Here is a 22,514-nt window from a genome sequence, read left to right on the forward strand (position 1 = left end):
CTTCAAGGCCAGCTTAGGCTTCATGAGACTGATTCTCTCTCTCTCTCTCTCTCTCTCTCTCTCTCTCTCTCTCTCTCTCTCTCTCTCTCTCTCTCACACACACACACACATACACACGCACAGACACAAGGGGGGGACGGAGAAGCTGCAGATGCAGCTCAGACTGTAGAGCGCTTGCTTAGCATGCTCAAAGCCCAGAGTTCAATCCCTGGCACTGCAGAACCCAGAAATGATCAAAAGATTAAGGTCACTGTTGATTTCCTAATGAGTTCAGGACCAGTCTGGGCTGTATAAGATTCTATCTCAAAAACAAAAAACAACCAAACCAAGTAATAATAGCTTATGTTTAGAATACCAGGACTTCAGAGCTGACAGAACTATGGTAAATTTCCAGACCAGCCTGGACTAGAATGAGACCCTGTCTCTGAACATAACAATAACAAATCAGCATATTGCAGATTTGGACATGATGACACATGCTATATGCAACATTTGGGAGAAGGCAGGAGACCCGTGAAGAATTCAAGTCCAGCCAGACCCGCATCAGAGAACTCAAAAGAAAGGAAGGAAGAGCAACCCTTTAATCCCAGCACTTTGGAGACAGAGGCAGATTTCTGTAAGTTCAAAGCCAGCCTGGTCTAAATGGAGTTCTAGGTCAGCCAGAGCTATATCAGGAGACTATGTCTGAGAAACAAAAACAGAGGAAAAGACTATAATAAGTGAGGAAGGAAGGCAGGAAAGGGAAAAGGAGGGAAAAGAAAGAAGGAAGCCCACCACTTAGACACCCCTTTCTCTGCTCAGCCCAAGTGAGCTCTAGGAAAGCAAAGAACAATGTTTGAGAACAGTCTACACGCTAGGAACTGAGCAAGGGGTCAGAATCCACATATGGGGGGGGGGTAAATTCTCCTACAGGAAGAAGTTAGCGTGATGGGATTACTTCAGCCACAGAAGTTCACTGCCCGGTGGCTTCTTTCCTTGATGAAACAGTGTCTTTATACCCCCCACACTAACCTTGAACTCTCCAGCTTCTTGCCTCAGTTTCCCAAGTGCTGGGATTACAACTGTGAACCACCATGCTTATACTCCAAGCTGTGCCCTTAACGAACTGGGGAGGAGACACTTTTTGAGACAAGGGTCTTATGTAACCCAGGCTATCTTTGAATTTAATATATAATTGAGGCTGAATCTGATCTCCCTGCTTTTACCTCCCAATTGCATGCATTCCCCTAGTTCTATGACGTGGTCTGACTATGTAGCACCACCAAACTCCCTGTCCTAAAGGGCAGAGACAAAAAGCCGTATGTAGCTTTGCGTCCTCCGGCCACCAACATGTAACAGGTGTCCATGTACACATACTATGTTCAAGAACGGAACATATCTGAGATGTAAGAAATCATTTTATCTTCACAACAGCCTTACAGGAAGTACATTATTTTACCCCTTTGTACTAGGGGCTGGGGGCTAATACTCCGTGGCTAAGTAACAAGCAAGCTGCAGTCCAGTTTAGCTCCAGAGTTCATCATGAGAAATAGATGCTGAGCTTCAAAGCCAGCAGTTGGGTCACACTGGGTGTAAGGAAAAGTGACGGGGCACCAATATTGTTAGAAGATGACGTCCCGGGTTTCAGAACCCATGTTGGGAAAAGGATGAAGGGGGGGGGCATATGGCCCATGTTGGGAATCCCGTCCTGCTGAGGGACCAGCCACAGGACAGTATAATAAGGAATAGAGTTTATTTAAGTCATGGGAGAGTTAAGAGGGTAGTAGAGGCAGAGAGAGAAAAGAGAGGAAAAGGAGTAGAAGCCGGCCATGAGCACGTGGAGAGGGAGGGAGGAAGGGAAGGGGAAGAGAAGGGATAAGGGGGGTAGAGGAAGGCTGCAAGAGAGCAAGAGAGAGAGGAAGGGGCAAGCAGTTCCTTTTATAGTGTCAGGTCACTGGGGCAGAGCATACCTGGCTATTGCCAGGTAACTGAGGGGTGGGGTTTACAGAACCCCAACACTGGGTATGCTCTACTACTAAGCTACCTCTCTAACCCCATGGATTCTTTTTATTTTAATAAGCTTGAGGACCATTTTATTAGAGTTTGGGGAGGGGAGGGGAACAGGGAAGGGAGATGAACGGAGGAGGAGAGTGAGCCTTGCCCTTTGAGTTAGGACCATCGATGGACATATGAGGCACTCATCACAGAAAAGGGATGAAAGTGTCTTCAGAGTAACAGGGAGACATCCCAGAGTGCCAGCGCAAACATGCTTAATAATATGGAAGACAGAATGAAGGGAACGAAAAAGTTAAGCACACTGAGTTAGAACTCAAAAGGGAGTTGGGGATGCTGAGCCACCAGTACCAACTCTTGACCACTTCATTCCATCACCTCTTGTGCTGTCCCAGGGATGCATATTGATTTCTTCCTTGTTGACCTGCTGAGAAAGGGTACCCAGAGACAGTTGAGTCCTGGCTTTCTTGGATAGCTAGTCTGAGCAGCCCCTCTGTCTGAGGCCTGCAGGGCCAAGGAGCTGGCCAGCTACATGAAGGTTGGCTGCTGAGGTAGCAGGCACCACCCCCCAGAGCAGGGGGTCCCCTCGGTGGAACCCCACAGGGACACTGATCAGCTTCACCATCACTGCCCCTCAGAGAACAGAACTAAGAAAACAAAGCAACCAAGCAAGGGCCGGGAATGAGGCTCAGCTGGTAGAGTGTGAGACTAAGAGGCGAGGAGCCTTAAGTTCTGCACTTAGAGAGAACCGATAGATTTTGGAGGAGGAAGGAGGCACTGCATAAAACTGGGCAAGGCTAAGGATAACGGCACACAGTGGTAAACTCAACACTTAGAAGGCTGAAGCAAGGAAGAGCAGAAGTCCAGGGCCATCCTGGGCTTGGTGAGACTCTGCTTCAAAAATAAAACAAAACAACCAAAAAGGAGGACGGGGAGAGGGGGGGAGGGGAGGGGGGGAATCCTGATAACCAGGGGGAGTAAATCAAAGTGTTTTGGGCCAGGTGCATCCAATTACAAAGTTACTCAATGAAATGGTACACTAGAGGACAGCTGGGATATAATTGTCACAAGCCAGAGGGAAAGCCCAGAGGAAGGAGGCTTGAGGAAGAAGGACGCCAAGCCTCCTTCCTCCTACCACTCCCTCATCTCTTTATCATTGGAATCTCTCCAACTGAGACCCAGAAGGGGACCCGAGGGACAGGTGACGCCTATCACCTCCCAGTTACTCTCAGGCCAAATGTGACAGGGAGAGAGAGAAACCAGGTGTGGGATTAAGATGAGGGGATACCACCCCAAAATAGGAAGGTGGACACAACTCTGGAGTGAGGCTACTCTGGAGTGAGTTCGAAACCTACTAGCTCTCTCTAGTCTGTTTCTCTTTCTGTCCCGTTGGGAAAAAACAAAGTCCACCCTAAGGCGGTGTTTTGATGTTTTGATGATCAAAGGGCCAAAAGTATCTTGCACAAATCCGGGGCAAAGGGAACATGCAAATGTGGTCCTTTCTAAACCAATTGTAGTAGCTCCCACCTGTAATCCTGGCACTTAGCCTCCCGAGGAAGGATTGTTGCAGGTTCACGACAGCCTGGACTACTGAATAGTGAGATCAGTCCTCCTAAAAAAGGTTACATCTTCACTGATAATTGGATACTAACCCCAGAAAGCTCTGAACACCCCAGAAACAACTCACAGACTATATGAAGTTCAAGAAAAAAAAGAAAAGAAAAGAAAAAACCATTATGCTTAATCCTTATACACCAAGAAAACTTTGACTAATTCCAGGTTACATCCTATTTTACATGTACTTTATGCTCATTCTAACAAGTAAGATCTTAATGCACACTATCAAACCTTAAAAAAAAAAAAAAAGCACTGACAAAAATGTATTCGTATACTTTTATGCAAAAATGCTTAAAATTTGTACATTTATCTTTGTTTTTTAAAATAAAGTAGTTTTTTTTTTTTTTTTTTTAAAGGCTACATCTGTAATAACAAGGATTCTCCCCAGTCTCTCTCCCTTCTCTAAGCTGGGGATAACTTAGTGGAAAAACACTTACCCAGAATTCATTTAGTCCCTAGGTTCAATCCCCAGACTTATGGGGGGGGTGTTAGTTGTGATTATAGCTTTTTGTCCGGGTATTTACAACTATCAACATAATAATGGTAGCTAGGACTGAACTGTATGCTATGTATCTTTATGGTCTATTTTTATAACTTTTAATAACATTTACCACAATTGAGAAATCAAAGGCTAGAAAGATTCCTCTGCAGTTAAAAGCGGTCACTGCTATTTGAGGGACCCAAGGTTCAATTCCCAGCACCCATGTAACTTTAGTTCTAGGTGCTCTGATGTTCTCTACTCTGGCCTCCACAGAAACCAGGCATGTATGCTCACATAAATACATGCTGGCAAAATACCCCTACACATAAAATAATTTTTTTTTAGATTGAGAAATAACACAATTGTATAAGCTAGACTGGTGGCATAGACCTGGAATCCCAATATGAGAATCTCCCGAAGTTCAAGGTCAGCCTCTACTGTGGAGTGAATTCTTGGCCAACTTGAGTTAAGAGAGAGACCTTGTCTCCACAGAAAGAAAGAAAAAAAGTTATTATGATTTAAGAAGAAAGCCTGGTGCGACAGCATGCATACCTTTCACCCAGCACTCAGGAGACGGAGGAAGGTGGATCTCTGTGAGTTCAAGGCCAGCCTGGGCTACAGACAGAGTTCTAGGGCAGCCAAGGTTACACCAGAGAAACCCTGTCTCAAAATAAAACCAATTAAATTAATAAGTAAATAAATCAACCTAATTTTATTTTAAGCTTTAGATGATCTTCAGCTATCAGGTGAGTTTGAAGACAGACCAGGCTACATGAGACCCTGTTTCAAGAAGAAATAGCAAAAGGACAAGAAAAGCAAATTAAAAGCCCATGAAAACCTTGAAGATGGTAGGGTGAGGGTCAGGAGTGAACACTGTTGGGATTCTGTAAACCCCACCCCTCAGTTACCTAGCAACAGCCAGGTATGCTCCGCCCCAGTGACCTGACACTATAGAAGGGGCTGCTTGCCCCCCCCCTCTTGCTCTTGCTCTCTTACAGTCTTGCTCTTTCACCCCATCCCTCCTCTTCCCCCTCTCTCCCCACGTGCTCATGGCGGGCGGCCTCTACTCTATTCCTCTCTTCTCTCTCTCTCTCTCTCTCTCTCTCTCTCTCTCTCTCTCTCTTCCTCTACTACCCTCTTAACTCTCCCATGTGGCTGGTCCCTCAGGGGGAAGGGATTCCCAACATGGGCCTCCCAGAGGCATCTCCCTTACCCCCAGGTCTTCCCGAACCTCATGGGCCATATTCCCCCCACTCTCTTCATCCTTTTCCTAACATTGGTGTTGAAACCCAGGACATCATCTTTTCACAACATTGGCAGTTTTAACAACAAACACCACAAAGTTCAATGATAGATACTTTGAAGATTTTCCTAACAAAAGAGACTCAGGAGGCAGAAGCAGGCAGATCTCTGTGAGTTTGAGGCCAGCCAGAGCTACACAACAAAACCCTGTCTTGAAAAGCAAAAACAAACAAAATTACATTTTAGCCAGGCATGGTATCTCATGGCTTTAGACTCTGCATTCATTCCAGAAGCAGAGGTGGGTGGAACTCTGTGAGTTCAAGTCCAGTCTGGTCTACATAGTTCCAGGCCATGCAGGGCTACTTAGTGAGACCTGTCTCAAGAATAAGTAAATACATAAACTATGTCCTTATTGTCCCTAGGACATCTGTATATAAGGTTCTGTGGAACCTTATATTTTGAAAAAAGAAGACAAAACAACACACAAAGGTTTCCTTCTCACTTCACAATGAAATGTTTTACTAGTGACTAAAATGCTAGCATCCTGCTTACAGGAAGGTCTCCCTATTGATCCAGAAACTCTGGAGCTGGAGAAAAGGCTCCATTCAAAGCCTGACAAATTGATTTAGACCCCTAGCATCCACGTGGTTCACACTCACACACATGTGCACAGAAAATAAATAAGATGTCATTTTAAGGTGCTGGAGAGATGGCTTAGCAGTAAAGATCACTGACTGCTCCTCCAGAGGTCCTGAGTTCAGTTCCCAGCAACCACATGGTGGCTCACAACCATCTGTAATGGGATCTGATGCCTTCTTCTAGTGTGTCTGAAGACAGCTATAGTGTGCTTATATATAATAAATAAATAAATCTTTAAAAATGTTATTTTAAGAAAAAAGGCTGGGCAGGGGCTGGAAAGATGGTTCAGCATGAAGAGCACTGACTACTCTTCCAGAGGACCCTGGTTCAATTCCCACCACCCACACAGCAGCTTCCAGTGGTCTGTATGGTGATTGTAGCTGAGGCACAATGAGACAGGATGTTTGTCTACAGATTCCCGGACACCATTGGTTGGAGGCTTCTGTAGATAGACTCAGGATAGTTTCAGTGTTTAGATACGTCCACCTCCTGTGGGTAGGGGCAGTAGCTTCTGACAGAACAAGCCACTAAGCAGTCAAGGTGCTTGGTACTCAGAAGGAGGCTGCCACACTCTGAAATGACAAGTACCTAGGTAAGAACTCTGCTTGAAGAGCTAGCCTCATATTCAAGAACTAAACAAGTAACCGTTCAGATTAGTATGTGTGTATGTATCAGATACAGAATCGGTTTAGTAAAAAGCTGCTGTTGCTGGTTTTCCATGTTTCTAAGGCAGGTCTAGCTGGGTTTACCTGGCCTGGAACTCACTGTGAACATGTCTGGTCTAAATGGATGGTCACCCCTCTTCTGCCTCTCCGGTGCTGGGATTGCAGGAATGGGATTACTGCCATGTGTCTGCTGTAAAACCCATTGCTATATTTCAGATAAGGTCTCATGTAGTCCAGGCTAGCCTCAAGTACTCACTTCATCTATGAAGACATCTTAGAACTTCTCTTTGACTCCATCTTGTAAACTCAGGGATTACAGGCAAGTACCACCATGACTGGATTATACCATGCTGGGGACTGAATCCAGGGCATCCAATAGGCTGCAGAAGCACGCTACCCACTGAACTATATGGCTAGCTCCACACTAAAGCTATTTTATTTTATTTTAAATGTGTATGTAAAATGTGTTTCCACATGTGCCTGTTTGTTTGTATACTCGGCCTCACTCGCTGTGTAGCCCTGGCTGTCCTAGAACTCATTATGTAGACCAGGCTGGCCTCAAACTCACACAGATCTTTCTGACTTTGCCTCCAGAGTGCTGGGATTAAAGGCACTGTACGACCATGTTCAGATATATGTAACATGTTCTAATTACATTGAGTGTGTGTATGTATGTGTGTCTGCATCTGAGGACAGTTTTCCGATGTGTCCCTCATCTTCCACAGTGGGTTCCAGGACCAAGCAGAGGCTTTTAAACTCATCTACCATGTGCTTTTACTTGCTGAACCATCTCACTGAGCCATCTTGCTGGTTTTTTTCTTCTGATAGTGGCCTGTGTAGCCCAAGCTTGCCTCTAGCACAATGTGTAGTTGAGGATAACCTCGGACTTCTTCTTGAGGCAGGGTATCATGGAGATCAGGCTAGACAGGGTCTGGAACTCCTGATCTTCCTGCCTCTACCTCCCCAGAGCAGGAATGGTGGAACATTCCAGTGTGTAGTTCCATGCTCAGCTTTGTACTGTTAGAGAGGGAACCCAGGGCTTCCTACTTGCTTTATACACCCTACCCTTTTGTTCTGACCTTTCTCAGACAGGACTCTGCTGTGTGCCCTGACTGACCAGATGCTCACTGTGTATCCTAGGTTGGCAATGCTCTTGCCTCAGCTTCCCAACCAAAGGGATCACAGAAAGATGCTACCACAAAGTTATACCCTTAACCCTTCTGCTGGGATGCTAGGGGAGCTTCTGCCATCTCTGCAGTGAAGAAAGGGGCCTAGTGGGTTACCTGAATGACTCTCTCTCTTGGGTGACACTGTTGAGCTACTGATTAACCAGTCCTAAGGCTACCTCTGGACTTTCTGTGATGAATGAAGTACTACCTCTTTCTCATTGTTTAAATCACTTTCACTCTTCAAGCCAAAGTTCAGTTCTATCTCCTACACACTGGGCTACCCTTCACCTACACACTGGGCTAGCCTTCAACTACACTGCATCAAATAGGTCAAGTCTTACAAACATTCAAGAAAGGTGTTATCCCCAAATCAGAGACTATCACAAGAGGGGTGATTTCTCAACTAGCTTTATTAATTTTTATATTTATTTTGGGGTGTATCTGGTAGTATATGCCTTTAATCCCAGCTCTTGGGAGGCAGAGGCAGGTGGATCTCTGTGAGTTTGTGGCCAGCCTGGTTTATATAGTAAGGCCAACCAAGGCTACATAGTAAGGCCATGTCTGAAAGAAAGAAAGAAAGAAAGAAAGAAAGAAAGAAAGAAAGAAAGAAAGAAAGAAAGAAAGAAAGAAAGAAAGGAAGGAAGGAAGGAAGGAAGGAAGGAAGGAAGGAAGAAAGAAAGAAAGAAAAAAGAAAGGAAGGAAGGAAGGAAGAAGAAAGAAAGGAAGGAAGGAAGGAAGGAAGGAAGGAAGGAAGAAAGAGAAAGGAAGGAAGAAGAAAGAAAGGAAGGAAGGAAGAAAGAGAAAGGAAGGAAGAAGAAAGAAAGGAAGGAAGGAAGGAAGAACAAGAAAGGAAGGAAGGGGAAAAGGGGGCCCGAGGAATGGCTTGGTGGTTAAGAATAGATACTGGTGTTCCAGAGGACCCCGAATTTGATTTCCAGAAGCTACATAGCCAAGTAGTTCACAGTTACCTGTAACTCTAGCTCCAGAAGAAGCCATCACCTCCTGCCACTGAGGGCATTTTCACTCACTTGCACACACCCACACCCCCCCACACCATCAAAAATAATAAAAGCAATCTTAATAATTAACTGATGATAATTTTAAGGCTGAGCATGGAGTTCAGTTGACAGAGCATATACCTGTCATGAAGAAAGCTGAGATAGATTCCCAGTGTGATCCAGTGTGATATATGTGAACTCACATAATCCTAGCACTTCAGAGGTAGAGGCAGAACATTCAGAGATTCAAGGTTGTGGGACTGGAGAGATATAGCTCATCGGTAAACAGCATATGCTATTCTTCTGAAGGATGAGAGTTCAAGCGGCTCACAGCATCTAGAAGTCCAGCCGCAGGGGATCTGATGTATCTGGCATCCACTACTGTGCACATATCCACATACAGATACACACCCCTACATGTAAGTAAAAATGCAGTAACTTGGCAGGACATGCCCTTAACCCCAGCCCTCAAGAGCCAGAGGCAGAAGGATCTCTGCCAGTCTGGGGCCAGTCTGTTTTACCTAGTGAGGTCCATTCATCCCGAGCTACATACTAAGACCCGCTCTCTGCTACACAGTGTTCCCCTGTCTCAAAATGAAGTTGATTTAAATAAAAATTTAAAAATAAAATTATTTTAAATAGAAAAAAAGGAAGTGAGGAAGGAAGGAAATAAGTAAGTCAAGAGCTAGAAAGAATGCACAATATTTAACATTATGTAACATTCTTCTAGTAGACCTGAGTTCAAGTCCCAGCACCCACATCAGATGGCTATCAACCACCTGTAGCTTCAGCTCCTCAAGGATCCAACATCTCTGACTTTGCACGCTGGCACACACACACACACACACACACACACACACACACACAATTTAAAATAATTTTTAAAATTTTAAAGTTCAACGTTTTCAAGGTTGTTTTCTTATATAAGAATCTGAGACCGGTCTGGAATATATACAAAAAGAGACAAAGAGGAAGCAGGGGAGGGATTGTTCTGGCAAGAAGGGATAGCTGTGTCTTCCAGTAAAGTCTTTCCTATGCAAGCGTAAGAACATGAGTTTGGATCCCTGGCACACATGTTAAAGGGCAGATGCTGCAGTAAATGGCTTTTAATACCAGCCCTGGGGAGGCAGAGATAAGAGGCTTGTAGGATCTTGCTGGCCAGCCAGTCTCACTATACATAAGCTCCCTGTTCAGTGAAAGTCCCTGTCTCAAAAATCAAAATGAAGAGCCAGATCAGTTTCTAAGCTCCCCAGGCTTGAATACACACATCTTTATACAACTATACACCTAGGAGGCAAAGACAGGCATATCTCTGAGTTCAAGACCCACAGAGGGAATCCCAGGAGAGCCAGGACTACACAGAGAAACCCTATCTCAAACAAACAAACAAACAAAAATAACAAACAGCAAAAGAAAAGAGGTGGGGGTTTGGGAGACCATTCAGGAAGTAAAGGACTCACTGTGTGAGCATGCAACTGTAGTCCCAGTGTGCCAAAGGGGGGATGACTGGGGTGCCTCTGGGTGCATAGCTACAGATGGGGACTCACAAGACCTGATGTGATCCTCTCTTTTCCTGGGATATCTGGTCTCGGTGTACCCCTGAGGTTGTCCACTGAGATGATGACCACACTTACCCTCTGGGTCTGCTGGAGTGGCAGTTCTAGGGAGAGTCTGGCTTAAGCTCAGTATGTAAAAAATGTTTTTTTGGCATTTTGTAGTGACTACTCAACAGAGATTGAGTAGGTAAATGTTAGATTTAAAATGTGTGCGTTAAAAAAAAAAAAAGGAAAAGTGTGTGTATATAGTGTTTTTGTTGTTTTTTCTGAGACAGGGTTTCCTATGTAGCCTTGGCTGTCCTGGAAATCTCTATAGACCAGACTGCTCCTCTCTGCCTCCCTATTCCTAAGACTAAAAACAGGTCCTATCACTGCCTGGCATATATATGTTTGTTTTGTGTGTTCGTGTCTGTGTGTTTGTGCATGAGTGTGTCTGTATATGCACATCTGCTTGCACTCGGTTACCAGAAAACAACCTTCAGAAGTTGTTTTTCTTCTTCTACAATACAGGTCTTGAGAATCAAATGCGGGTCATCAGGACTGGCGGCAAGCACTTTTATGAGCTGAGTGAATTTGATGATTCTCAAATGACCTTGGGGTGGGGAAGGGTGCAGGGAAGGGGGGCCTGTGAGATGACTCAGGAGGTGAAGTGCTTTCTGAGAAGGACTGATTAAGTCTGATCCCTGAGACACATGAAAGAGGAGAGATCCAAATCTCCCAAGTTATCCTCTGACCTCCACATTCATATCATGGCACACCTATACACACAAACACACAAACACATACATAAACATACACACACATAAAATTAATTAATTTAATTGTACAATTCCAATACTAAAGAGGAAGGTATATATCCATGAGTTCAAGGCCAGCCTGGTCTACATAGTGAGACTTTGCCTCAGAAGCAAAACAAACAACTGTTAGGGAAAGGATGAAGAGAGTGGGGGGGCATATGACACAAGGAGATGGGGTGAGGCCTGGGGGCAAGGGAGATGCTTCTGGGGGGCCCATGTTGGGAATCCCTTTCCCTTGAGGAACCAGCTACAGAATAGAGTATAGTACAGAATAGAGTTTATTCAGGTCATGGGAGAGTTAAGAGGGTGGGAGAGGCAGAGAGAGAGAAAGAGAGGGGGGGGAAATAGAGGAGTAGAGGCTGGCCATGAGCACATGGAGGAAGATGGGGGAAGGGAAGAGGAGGAGTAGGGGTGGGAGAGCAAGGCTGAAGAGGCCAAGAGGTCTAGAGAGGCAAGAGAGAGAGGAGGGGTGGGGTTTACAGAATCCCAACAACAACACCCCTGCAACATAAAAAAAAAAAAAAAAAAAGACAAATGAATAAAAAAATAGTATATCCTAAGTTGACCTTATTCTAAACTATATGTTGACTTGTTTTTCTTCTTTTTTTTAAACTCCCTGATATGGTTGTTGCCTGTGGGAGCCCACTGTCCCCCAGATGGCTCAGTTCCTACTCCTGTACACCCACTTCTTCTGCTTCCTTGTGTATTCATTTGTTTTCAAGCAGGATCTCTGGGAATGCAGTGAGCTCCCAACCCTCCTGCTTCTACCAGGGCCAGGATTCTGAAGGTGCATCGCCAGAGCCTGCTAGATATTGCTGCAGGATTCTCAAAACTCTGCCACCAAGTGAATCCCTTCACAGCACAGAAAAGGGAGTGACGTTGAGAATCGGATCCCAGGGCCTGCCTGACCGTGCCCCATGTGAACGTGCTATGTATCTAAAGTCTTTATATCCTATCTCAGAAGAGTACACATTTTTGGATCCTGGTTCGGGATATAGTCCTCGTTATTGTGACATATAAGTAATGGCTTCTCCAAGGAAAATAAGTAAAAAGAGCCCAGTTCTGGTTCTGGACCTCCAGACAAAAGACTGAGATGCACATTTACATATCAAAGCACACTTGGCCTCCAGGTTCTCTCAGCATCCCTCAGTCTGTACCTGCACACCCTGCCCCCAACAATAAACTTTCCAGCCCTAGGGCCGGCCTGCCCTTCCCCCCCCCACATTCTTCCCTATATAATCAAGATGTCTACCCCCCCAGCACCACCACCACCAGCATACACTCTTGCTTTTTCTTCCCCCTCTTCTCTCTCCCTTTCCATGGCAAAGTCCCTGGCCTCCTTCCTTGGGGGCAGCTTCCCAACAAACCTGCATTTAATATAATCTAATCTGACTTGAATTGGCTCATTTCGCCGGTTGAGAAATAACTTATCAGTAAGTCTTTTTATTTCCTTTAATGATTTTATTATGTATTTACACATAGGATGCCATGCACATCACAATGTTCCGGTGAGGGTGACAGGGAACTTATAGGAACCTGCCCTCTCCGTCCACTATTGCAGGTCCCAGAGATTGAACTCAGGTTCTTCTAGGCTTGGGGCAACTGCTCTTACCCACTGAGCCATCTCCCTAAGACTCTGAATCCTTATGGCTCAGGAAAGATAAACTCCAAGAAAGCTACGTGTCATTCTGGTGGTGGAGGGGTTTCAATGGTTTCCTTTTTTTTTTTTTTTTTTTTTTTTTTAAATCTAACTTTGAAAGGTTTGGGCCCCATTCGTAATGCAAAACTTTTGAGAGCACCCCATCTTTACACTGCTTCCCAGAACGATCCAGACGGGTGGCTCAAGGCCATCAGATTCATCTCGCGGTGACACCTCTTTCATCCCAGTCCAAGGACCTGCCTCCATTTGTAAGCCAGCCAGCCTGGCTTTAAAAGTCCTCCTCTGAGAGGCCACAGATGCCCCATTCAATGCCATCTAGTTCGAAGCAGTCTAGCCCACCTAGGGCCTTATCGCTCACCACTGCCAGCCTTCTCCTCCTGAAGGTCTTGCTGGTCCGTAACTTCCAGATCATTTCAGGGCTACAGGATGAAAGAGCAGAGACTGCAAGTTAATAGCCATTCTAAACGATTCTCCTCATTGCCTTTAATTAAATCCTCTCTGTCCTTCAAGATTTAGAACTCATCCCGTAGAGATGGGAAGAGCTGCAAAACTGGCTAGCCTGTGGAAAGAGCTGGAAAATGGACGCTCAGGTGATTCCCTGCCCCACCCAGCTGCCATGCATACTTGCAAAGTCTAACTTAAAGTCCTCTTACATAGTAAGCTTTTGTGGGTCATTTTTTTTCCAATTTAAAATTAGTTATTGGTGTGTCATAACACTACAGGTTAGTTAGACAGTGGGAAGCCAAAAATCCAGAATCATCAAAATATCTGAGTGGGTAAAAGCGCTTACAGCCAAGCCTGGAATTCAATCCCTGAGACTCAGGGGAGAGCCCTACAGGCTGATCTCCTCTGACCTTCACACCTTTGCTGTAGGAACTGTAAACACATATACATTACATAGGCAGAGAAAAAAAAAAAAAATGTCATTTAAATTTAAAAGGGGGAGGGTGTGGTGGCAGTACAGCGGAGGAAGCAGGTGGGTCTTTGTGAGTTCACGGCTTGTCTGGTCTACATAGCACGTTTCAGGCCAGCCAGGGCTGCACAGTGAGACCCCGTCTCCAATTCATTAATTAACTCACGAGCCTCTGTAAGCAACTCATCCAAGAAGTGTGTTTTATTCACTCTCAGACTCTTTCTGAAAGATTTATTGAGACCCCATTAAACCTAAGATATTTCTGGGCCATGAGCGACACAAGGGACAGGAAGTTCCTCTGCCTTTTAGTGTTAGAAAGAAGGTCTTAGGTAGCACAGGCTAGCCTCAAACTCTACACAAACAAGGATAACCTTAAACTCCTGATCTCCTTCCTGCCTAGGACTCCAAGTGCCACCATGACCAGCTGTGTGTGTGTGTGTGTGTGTGTGTGTGTGTGTGTGTGTGTGTGTGTATGTGGGTGTGGGTGTCTTATTAAGTCATCCAAGTTGAAGTGAAGACCTCAAACTCCTGGGCTCCAGCAGTATTCTTGCTCTTGATCACCAGCATTCCACCACATCTGGTTCAGGTTTATCTTAAAGAAGAAAAAAAAAAAAAAAAAAAAACTCTGTCCTGGGTGGTTTGGTTTCCTTCTTAATAACTTACCTTTACCTTTTCTTTCTTTCTTTTTTTTTTTTTTGAAACTCTCTCCTGCCTTAAATCTGCCTGCCTCTGCCTCAAGAGTACTGGGATTAAAGGTATGCACCATGACACCTGGTTTATTAAAAAAAAACTATTCATTTTGTATTTACACATATGTGTATGGATATGCATGTGCCTATGGAGGTCAGAGGACACATTGTGGGAGGGAGTCAGTTTTTCTACCATGTAGGTCCTGGGGAATCAAACTCAGGCTTGGTAGCAAGTGCCTTTGTCACTGAGCCCTCTAGTCTGCAGCTGATGTCTCCCCTCCTCTGCCCCTTCTTTGGAGACTAACTATATAGCCCAGGCTGGGTTTCTAACTTTCAGTCCTCCTGCCTCAGTCTCCCCACTGGGATTGCAGGCATGTTCACCATGTTCAGCCTCCATTTCATTCTTGTAATTTTTTAAAATATTATATTAAGGGGCTGGAGAGATGGCTCAGCAGTGAAGAGCACTGACTGTTCTTCCAGAGGTCCCGAGTTCAATTCCCAGCAACCACCTGGTGGCTCACAACCATCTGTGATAGGATCTGATGTCCTCCTCTGGTGTTTCTGAAAAAACAACTACAGTGTACTCATAAATATAGTAAGTATTTCTTTAAAAATATTATATTAATTATTGTGTGTGGGAGGGTGGTGTGAGATGTCCCTGTGAGAGCTGCTCAGGCACTAACCTCCAAGAACTACTTTGGACAGTCATTGTCCTCTACTTCCCTATGGTTTCTGAGGATTAGAACTCAGTTCCGCCAATTTAGTGGCAGCTTATCCACTGAACTTTTTTATTGAACTTCAACATTATTTTCTAAAATTGAATGCTGGTAAAGGGCACAAGTTATGAAAGAGGATTGATTGCCTTTCCTTCCTCCCTCCTTTCCTTTTTTTACTTTTGGCTTTTCTGAAACAGGGTTTTTTCTCTGTACAGCCTTGATTGTTCAGAATACAGTGAGTATCCTATAGACCAGGCTGGCCCCAAACTCATAGATCCACCTGCCTCTGCCCACTGAGTGCTGGGATCAAAGGTGTATACCACCACTGCGTGGCCGAGGAATACTTTTTCTAGTTTTAACTCTTAGCAGAATTTTCATTTTTGGTGGCAGATGAGAACATAAAATATAATTTATTATTAGTGACTGAAGCTTCACAGCTTCAGAATGACCTGTCTAACTGACTTTGGGTATGGATAATTCTGGTGTGTGATGCCCTTATGTCCAAGTTGTTTTGTTATTTTTCTGAGACAGGTGGGTCTCTCTGCCTGGACCTGGATCTCTGGGAACCTGTTACATAGACCAGGCTAGCCTCCAGGTCACAGCATTCTGCCTGCCTCTGCCTCCAGAGTGCTGGGATTGAAGGCAGATGCCACCACACCTAGCTGTTTTTGTTTTTTATAATGAAGTTAATTAAATCTAAAACAAAAGGAAAAGAATATAGGAGCATCTCAAACTTACATGTTAAATAGAGGGTTGCTTAGTACTGGAATGCTTGCTTAGCAAAAATATGTGTTAAATTCCTAGTGTGGCCAACAGAGAACCACAAACACACAATTCAGAAATATAGCACCAAAACCTGCACCAGCTTGTACAGACTCTGAAAACATGATCCTAAGGACAGAGGACAGAGCTGCAGAAGACAGCCTGCTGTCGAATTCCATTTATGTAAAACAAACAGAATAAAATCTGCAGAACAGAGTGGGCTGGGGCACACACGCAGTCCCAGCACTAGAAGATAGAGCCAGGAAGACCAGGGGGTTAAGGTCATCCTCAGATACACAGAGAGTTCCAGGACAACCTGGGACACACACAGGGAGATCCCATCTAAAGAAATGATCTAAAATCTGTAGATAGGAAACGTAGCTACAGGGAGATTTCTGGGACTCCCAGCCGGCCTAGCCAAAGGACCACAAACTCCAGGTTCAATGGTCAATGGCAGAACCTGTCTTGGGTCAAAGAAAAAGAAAAAGACCAATACCCTCCTCTGGCCCAAAGTGCGTGAGGGTGCATGTGTGCATCTGTATACCTGTGCACCCACTGACACACAAACACAGAGAGAAAAAGAAGCAAAAGTCCATGTTTCACTCTGGATAGTGAATGGATGGTCACTTTGCACAGTGGGTTGACGTGGATGGTTGACAGAACAGGTAAACGCTCTTGCAGTACAAACCTGCCGGCCTGCTCTTGAATCCTTAGAAACCATTTAAAGATGAAGGCAGACTTCTCTACGCTCCACATGGTGCCATGGTGCCTGCACCCCACCCCGTCCCCCCACACATCATTTACGCATACAGTAAGGAACAGAACAGGCCTGAGGCACAGGACAGAAGAAAGTGGACACCCCAAGCTGTCCTCTGATGTCTACACACGACCATGACACACAAAAGTATGCACTCACACACAAATCGCTCAGTGGAATCAAACGAATTTTTGAAGCAGGACACAGGATGGACAGACTGATGGGCAGACAGATGGAATGAGGGATGGAACACATCTAAACTCAGAACTCAGAGTAGATCCCATCCGTGCCTGGAGATGAGATAGTACCCCTCCAAAGAGTGATTTGTGTCCGAGGCCAGGCAGGACACTGAGGGCACACCATTGTTGTAAAAGCTTCCTGCTGAGTTCCTGGGTCTGTCTCCGGAGGATGGGGATGGGCCAGCATTCTCAGTGTTCTGGGTTGTTGTTAGAGACAAGGTTTCCCTTTGTAGCCCTTGCTGTCCTGGTACTCTCTGTTAGAGGAGGCTGAGCTCCCCTCTCTCACAAGATCCCCTTCAGCAGAAGGAGGCTGAGCAGACGGCAGTGAGAAAGATCATGGAAGCAAGCCCAGGCCCAGCAGAAGCATCTGGTCTCTGAGCAGATAAGAGAAAGGTCGGCTCTCCCCTCCTGATATGCAGCTGCCATTGCCGAGACTTGCTGAAGAGCCCCAGAAGTGCCTTGAGCAACACATTCTTCACCCCCACCCCCTCTCTGGAGATAGCGTTTCATGGAGCTCATGGTGTTGAGCAGTGTTATATAGCCAAGGGTGACCCTGAACTTCTGATCCTCCTCCCTCTACCTCTTAAGTGCTGGGATGACAGGCATGCACCCCTGTACCCCACCATTCACTTTTTTAGCCTGCCCCCTTCTTTCAATGGCTCTTCTTCCACTGGCTTCCAGATAAAGCCAAAGGCCCATCTTCTCTCCTCAGACACACCTCAAAGAATTGCCCCGTTAAATCCAATTAGTCAGCTTTCGTATTTCTCCAGTGACCAGCATCCATCCTCAACCAACCCCCAGCCGACTCCCCACCTGGATGGCACACTGATGCTCTGTATCCTAGATACCCACGGCCCAGTGCCCATATTAACTGGGATCTGGTGAGTGGCCTCAAGCTATAAATGTCGGCATCACTCTTTCTCAACTTCTCCTGTCCTAGTCACTACAGCAATCTGCAAGCAAGTCCTGTCACCACTGCTTCCCAAATGCTCTGGAATCTGGTCCTTCCAGTTGCTGCTCCGGCATTCCTTTTAAACACTTGAACTGTAGTAGTCTCTCTGGCTCCAGTCACCGTTTCTAACCTGTGATCCCCACGGCTCCCCACACCATCTTTCAGAACATTTAGGAATGCACGTGCATCCTTTTGATTCATAAAAACCTCAACCCTCCCCCCTTACCAATACAGGGTAAAATCCAGACCTTGGTTTCAGAACCACCAAGATTTAGCTTGAAAGATGGTAAGTAGGCCATTAGAAGGAAAAAAAAGAAAAGAAAGGGGCTCGGGGGTGGGGTAGGGGAGTACAGTGATCTGAACCCAAATTCTCTCTCCAGCCTTGGATTTTCTTCCCCAACACAGAAGCACCTAGACCTGGGGCCCCTGAATGCCTTGCACTGATCTTTTTGCTTAGCTCATAGACTTTTGTCGGTCTAAAACCCTCTCACCCATCTCCATCATTCTAGAAGTGCCCTGGACCCTTCAAGGACAGCTTGAGTGTCACCTGCAAAGATGTCCCTGCAAGAACCTTAGTTCCCTGCTGAAGTGTGAAGGAGGGGGTGACATGAGACACGGTGGCCACCATAAAGCATGACTTGTAGCCAAGAGCCTACACTTCAGGGCCCTGTTCTCAGCCCTGCTCCATAGGGCTGCCTGCATGGCAGGGGCCAACTGTTCCTAACAAAGGTCACAGGAGCACACACAGAACAGGAAAGGCAGAGTTACCAAGTGGACCAAATCCGACCAAGCAACCAACCTATGCTCATCCACGCCTGGGATGCCAAACCCCAACATGATGGTAGGGTGCCAAGGAACAGGGGCTAGATAGGAAGGCAGGGCCAAGCATGCAGGGGCTGTGCCAGCAGGGGAATTTGAGTAACACCCAAAAGCAACAAAGCACTTTTGTTTTGGGTCAGAGTCTAACTGTGTGGCCTGGGTTAGTTGAACTTACTACATACCTGAGGATGTCCATGCAAGAACCTCCACCGCCCTGTTAGCTTCCAGAGTCAAGGTTTGAGGGATACCATCTTAAGAACAAATCAGGTATTTTGAATTTTGAGACAGTGTCCTGTGGATTCCACACTGGCTTCAGACTCTTAATCTTCCCGTCCCCACCTCCCAAGTCCTGAGGTTACTATGTCCAGTGACATGTTAAGTCCAGCACTCACGAGGGAGAGGCAGCCAGAGTTTTGTGAGTTGGAAGCCAGCCTGGTCTATACAGGGATTTTCAGGTCAGTAGGGGATATATAGTAAGTCCTTGTCTCAAAATACATAAACAACATTTATGAATTCCAGTACAAAATCAACATGTGCATTCGCGCGCGCGCGCGTGTGTGTGTGTGTGTGTGTGTGTGTGTGTGTGTGTCAAGTTCATGCACTCTCTGCTGCAGCTCTGGAGAGTAAAGGTTAATAGTAATTTATAGTACATTTCAATCTAGTTAAATAAAGGGTTTTAATCAAAACCAGAAACAGTTCTAAGCATTTAGTGTCTGCAGACATAGAAGTAGGGACCCTTCTAAGAGGTTCTTGTAAATAAAATCATGAAGAGTTCCAAGGGTGCTGTGCAGAGTACCTAGGGTATGCTTTCTAATCATGCAGAGGCTAAAGCAGGATTGATGGTTCAAGGCTTGCCTGGGCTACGCCCCCGTGGGGCTGGGGACGGGCATGTTACCTGTGCATCTGCCTCACTGGATGTATGGGAATCGGAGGACAAATTGAAGGAGTGGGTTCTCGCCTTCCACCATGTGGGCTTCAGGAATCGAACAGCTGTTATCAGTCTCAACAGCAAGTGCCCTTACTGACAGAGCCACCTGATCAGAAGATCTCATAAGAGCCAAGCAAGGCTGGGAGATGAACTCAGTCCAGTGTTGTGGTCACATTTCTCTCGGGTTCCTACTGTTTCTGGGCACAGGAAGCTGAGCCCAGGGTAGATGTTGTCATGTAAGGAATGTGGGAGAGCAGATGGGACAGCAACAGACATCCACATTTAAGGAGGAGGTGGAGAAAGAGAGGCCACCAAAGGAAACATCTGAGGAGGTCAGAGGGAAAGTGTCTGTCAGACCACAAGGCCGCCTGAGACGGAAGGCCAGGACCCCTCCTCCCCATAGATCTTAAAGTATTTGGTTGGACTAACTTGCCCTTCACAGGCCCACCCCCAGGACACATTCTTCCTTTAGATATGCTAACAGAGGCCACGGGGTAAAGGTCGAGGCTTGCTGGCCTCTGCCTCTGTGTGGCTCTCAATCAGCCGCATATCTTTGCTCTGACCCATTATGTGCCCATTCGCATGTGAGCTATCTTCAGCCCAGTTTCTGGGAAGAGTCCAACACACTGACTTCCCATGATGATGTAGGATGTGACCTGATGAATGAGCCAAGTGGAGACTGAGCTAAGTTCTAAGTTCAAACAGGGGCTCTGCTGGGGCATGCTGGCCGGAGTAGTCTGAGCTGCCTGCTGGGTTCAGAAGTGGGAACCCAAGTGGAAGATGTCCTTTTACGGTACCTGCAGTTACTTCTACACCCGCTCCCTTCCTCGTGCCCTGTTCACAGTGGTGGCAACGGAGCAGAAAAGGCACAACTGGACAGCAGCCCCGGCACATGTCATAGTGAGACCCTGTCTGGAGGAAGGGAAAGGCAATTCTGTTCCACACCCAGGAGTGTGGAGCCACTGACTGGTTTGCAATACTGGGCCTCTTACATGCCACATGAGCATCCTGTCTCTGAGCTGCACCCCCACCCTTTATTGCTACCACAAAAAAAAAAAAAAAAAAAAAAAAAAAATATATATATATATACATATAGATAGATAGATAAAGATTGTGTGTATTTGTATATATGCTTTACATATATATAAATATATATTGTTTTATTTTATTTTATTTTGTGGGGGGTGTTTTGTTTTGAGTCAGGCTTTCTCTGTGAGACAACTCTGGCTGTCCAGGAACACACTCTGTAGACCAGGCTGCCCTCGAACTCACAAAGATCTACCTGCCTCTGCCTCCCTAGTGCTATGATTAAAGACATGCACCACCACTGCCTAGCTTATATTATTTTTTTTTAAACTGGAATGTGTTTGTGTGGTAAATATGTGGGGGGTTATGCTTATACATGAGTGTGTGCGTGCATGTGTGTTTGTCCCAGCATTTGCATCCATGTTCATGAGTATGTAGGACAGGGAAGAATGAAAAGTGTCTTCCTCTGTTTCTTTCAGCATTATTCCCTTGTGACAGGATTTCTCACTGAGCCTGAAGCTCATTGGTTTGGCTAAGATGGCTGTCCACGGAGCTCCCCACAGCACCTTACCTCTGCCACTCAATTCTGGGGTCACAGGCATGTGCAGCCGCGTCTAGCTCCTATTCGAGCACTTGGTTTTCAAACTCATGTCCTCTGCCTACACAGCAGGGCCTGTCACCAGGGAGCCATGTCCCCATCTCTATTAAGGCTTTTTCCTGTCCTTTCCCTTTTTGTTTTGTGAGACAGGGTTTCATGTCTTTCAGGCTGGTCTTGAACCTACTATGCAGTCAAGGATGGCCTTGAACTCCTTTTGCCTCTATCTGCCTGAACACTGGGATAACAGAGTACTGAAATTATACATAAGTAACACCACGCTTGTGTGTGTGTGTGTGTGTGAGTGTATGTATGTGTGAGTGTGTATGTGTGTGAGTATGTATGTGTGTGTGTGTGTTACTAGGGACCCCAGGCTGGTCTTGAACTCCTGCCTCAGGCTATCAAGGATTATAGGTGGGTACCACCAGGCTCGACATCATCTGCATTGTCTCATTCTAAAAACGCTGAGAGCTACAGGGCTTTCCCTAGGAGGGACTCAGCCCACTTTTTCTTGTGCCTGTGAATAAAAAATTTCTCAGTACTACTGAGCATTGATGTCAGATGTCTATGAGCCCGCATTTAAGCAGTAAGCCCCCAGGAGGACCAGAGACTCAGGGTCATCCTCAGTTACATGTTGAATTTGAAGCCAACATGGGCTACAAGAGACCCTGTGTCAAAAACCAAAAAGCAAATAAGCCCAGCCAAGTTTATAGATCTTTGGGAGTTCAAGGCCAGCCAGGTCTACAAAGTGAGTTCGAGGCCAGCCAGAGAAATGTAGTGAGTTCCTGTCTAAAAAACAAATCTGCCTGGCCACTGGCAGCTCATGCCTTTAATCCCAGCACTTGGGGAGGCAGAGGCAGGTGGTTGTCTATGAGTTTGAAACCAGCCTAGTTTAGAGAGCTAGCTCTAGGACAGCCAAAGTTACAAAGAAAAACCTTGTCTTGAACTCCACCTCCCCAAAAACCTAAATAAACAAACAACAACAAAACAAGCCCACAATTTACTGCATCAGCAAACTGCTTTTTAGTGCTTCATAGAGCCATTCCATATTGGAAATTCCCAAGGGACCAGCTCCCCCCTAGACTGGATATAATTATTCTCAAATCAAAAATCTATTGGGTCAGCCTCTTTATCCATAACAATAATCTTATTATCAGAGGGCAACTGGCGTTTCCTAATTTATTAATGTATTCTCTCATTTGCAGTTGCCCCCTTAGCTCTCCTCAGCGTGAATAATTGAGAATTCACAAAATCCCGGGGTTGGGCCAGGATGGATGAAAGGAAAAGGGAGCCTAACACAGT

General features: G+C 45.7%; 1 long non-coding RNA gene across 1 annotated transcript in view; it reads right to left on the minus strand.

Moving 5' to 3' along the window:
- Window positions 1-12,596: 12,596 nt before the first annotated feature.
- The window catches only part of LOC308420657, a 73,074-nt gene continuing 63,156 nt past the window's right edge, over window positions 12,597-22,514 (minus strand). The window contains exon 2 of the long non-coding RNA XR_013975035.1: window positions 12,597-13,235. This is a non-coding gene — a long non-coding RNA (uncharacterized lncRNA). The remainder of the gene's footprint in view (window positions 13,236-22,514) is intronic.

The sequence above is a fragment of the Micromys minutus genome (genome assembly GCF_963924665.1).
Source record: "Micromys minutus genome assembly, chromosome: 5".
In the NCBI taxonomy this organism is placed as follows: Eukaryota; Metazoa; Chordata; class Mammalia; order Rodentia; family Muridae; genus Micromys; species Micromys minutus.